Source organism: Anabrus simplex, chromosome 10 (genome assembly GCF_040414725.1).
Source record: "Anabrus simplex isolate iqAnaSimp1 chromosome 10, ASM4041472v1, whole genome shotgun sequence".
Taxonomy (NCBI): Eukaryota; Metazoa; Arthropoda; class Insecta; order Orthoptera; family Tettigoniidae; genus Anabrus; species Anabrus simplex.
Genome location: NC_090274.1, coordinates 35025077 through 35028048, shown reverse-complemented (window position 1 = coordinate 35028048; position 2972 = coordinate 35025077). Strand labels below are relative to the sequence as shown.

The following is a 2972-nucleotide window of genomic DNA, read 5'->3' as shown; positions in this document are numbered from 1 at the left end:
TTATTATTATTACACTCGAGGCCGGAAGTATAGGTATAACAACCCCAGTTTTACGACTGGATGCCCTTCCCGACGTTAAGAGTTGTATGCACTCTTGCGTGGCCTTCTTCTGGGTAGGTAGTGAAAATAGTTACGTTTATTCACCACCCGTAGACTAACGTTTCACGCATGTTTCTCTTTTCCGACGTCTAGTTTCCCGTGTTCTCTTTCCAATGTCAGCTCCCTAATAAAACTTATAATTCAATTCTGGTTCCCACGTTGTCGCCTTATAAACGACTGACATTAACCCAGAATTCAACTTGAAAGTGTGTGTTGGTGAATGAGTGCAGGCCGCTGCATTGTAAGAGCTCACTTTAATCAGGGTAGAAGATTTCTTGTTCGCCGAGACATGAAAAGAAAGTGCACTCGTACACAGATGTGTATACAGAAGGTCTGTGTCGATTTGACCGCTCTCTGGCTGCTTGACAGTCAAATACGTGCCCATGTTTTTACTTAAGCCACGGAGCAAGTAACTGCGCGGTTTGGGTGCCGTAGCTATCAGCTTGTCTATTAATGTCCTTCCACGCAATCCCTGCACTGATAGGGTATGTATCACCTTGGGTAGAACCCTAATAATAATAAGAAGAAGTTATTGGCTTTACGTCCCACTAACTACTTTTACGGTTTTCGGAGACGCCGAGGTGCCAGAATTTAGTCCCGCAGTTCTCTTACGAGCCAGTAAATCTACCGACACGAGGCTGACGTATTTGAGCACCTTCACTTAAACAACCGGACTGAGCCAGGATCGATCCTGCCAAGTTGGGGTCAGAAGGCCAGCGCCTCAACCGTCTGAGCCACTCAGCCCGGCTAGAGCCCTGAATGCTTATTTATTTATTTCAAATGGCATGGAACGGGGTCCACTCAGCAATACTGGAAGTGGCTTTCCGTGGTTTCCCACTTCTCCTCCAGCCAAATGCCGGGATGTTACCTAACTTAAGGCAACGGCCGCTTCCTTTTCTCTTCCTTGTCTATCCCTTCCAATCTTCCCATCGCCCTGTCGGGAAGTAAGTAATAGAAACTGTAGCTAAATACGCATTAAGTAGACCTTGTAAAAATAAAAACATAAAAAAAACAAATCCGAAACTAACTTTTCTCTTGTCCGTGATTGCTTTAACTCGACAGTAGTTTTTAGGATATTAGGTTTTTATCTTTCTTTCTTTCTTTCTTTCTTTCTTAATCCGTTTACCCTCCAGGGTTATCTTTTCCCTCGGACTCAGCGAAGGATCCCACCTCTACCTCCTCAAGGGCAGTGTCCTGGAGGTTCAGACTCTGGATCGGGGGATACAACTGGGGAGGATGACCAGTCCTCGCCCAGGCGGCCTCACCTGCTATGCTGAACAGGGGCCTTGGCGGGGGATGGAAAGATTGGAAGGGATAGACAAGGAAGAGGGAAGGAAGCGGCCGTGGCCTTGAGTTAGGTACCATCCCGGCATTTGCCTGGAGGAGAAGTGGGAAATCACGGAAAACCACTTCCAGGATGGCTGAGGTGGGAATCGAACCCATCTCTACACAGTTGACCTCCCGAAACTGAGTGGACGCCGTTCCAGCCCTCGTACCACTTTTCAAGTTTCATGGCAGAGCCGGGAATCGAACCCGGGCCTCCGGTGGTGGCAACTAATCACACTAACCACTACACCACAGAGGCGGACTTTCGGGTTTTATTCGGATTTAAACGTAGGCATCACAATATACGAGCTCCTTAACCTACCGTCACTATATTGGCGGGGTTGCAGAGAGCTGCCGTATCATCCAGCTACAGTGGAACAATCTGGCTTGCTAGGTCTGGCGCAGATCCAACTGCCCCATTACAAACAGCCGCTGGTGCATTCTCTATTGAATGTCGTAGGGTGAACTGTCACAACTAAGTAATGGAAGAGGCAGCTCACCAGTAGCCGTGATCGTCTAGTGGTTAGGACATTGCGTTGTGGCCGCAATAACCCAGGTTCGAATCCTGGTCACGGCAAGTGAGCAAATTTTTACCATTACATCTCTGAAGAAACTTCAAGGTTGTACTCAGTAATACACGATTTGAACACCACTTTACGGCAAATAACTTCACTTTGTCGTAATTTGCTGATGGTTTCTTTCTTTCTTTCTTTCTTTCTTTCTTTCTTAATCTGTTTACCCTCCAGTGTTGGTTTTCCCCTCGGACTCAGCGAGGTATTCTACCGCCTCAAGGGCAGTGTACTGGAGCTTCAGACTTTGGGTGGAAGGATACAACTGGGGAGGATGACCAGTACCTCGCCCAGGCAGCCTCGCCTGCTATGCTGAACAGGGAACTTGTGGGGGATGGGAAGATTGGAAAGGATAGACAAGGAAGAGGGAAGGAAGCGGCCATGGCCTTAAGTTAGGTACCATCCCGGCATTTGCCTGGAGGAGAAGTGGGAAACCACGGAAAACCACTTCGAGGGTGGCTGAAGAGGGAATCGAACCCCTTTCTACTCAGTTGACCTCACGAGGCTGAGTGGACCCCGTTCCAGCACTCGTACCACTTTTCAAATTTCGTGGCAGAGCCGGGAATTGAACCCGGACCTCTGGAGGTGCTAGTTAATCACACTAACCACTACACCACAGAGGCGAACTGTTGATGGTTTACGTAACATATTTTTTCTTACTTTTGTCGTAAAATTACTGTTATGTTTTAGTTATAGTATTTTAATTTTGAATTATTATTATTATTATTATTATTATTATTATTATTATTATTATTATTATTATTATTATTATTATTATTATTATTATTATTATTTTCATCTTTATCTGTTTACACTCTAAGGTCGGTTTTTCCCTCGGACTCAGCGAGGGATCCCACCTCCCCCGCCTCAAGGGCAGTGTCTTGGAGCGTCAGACTTTGGGTTGGGGGATACAACTCGGGAGGAGGACCAGTACATCGCCCGGGCGGCCTGACCTGCAGTGCTGAACAGCGATCTTGT

The 2972-nt window shown here is 46.7% G+C and overlaps 1 non-coding gene across 1 annotated transcript; it reads left to right on the top strand.

The window, feature by feature from the left end:
• Positions 1–1930: 1930 nt before the first annotated feature.
• TRNAH-GUG (transfer RNA histidin (anticodon GUG)) lies at positions 1931–2002 on the top strand. The gene has a single exon. It is a non-coding gene; the product is annotated as a tRNA-His (tRNA).
• The last annotated feature ends 970 nt before the right edge of the window (positions 2003–2972 follow it).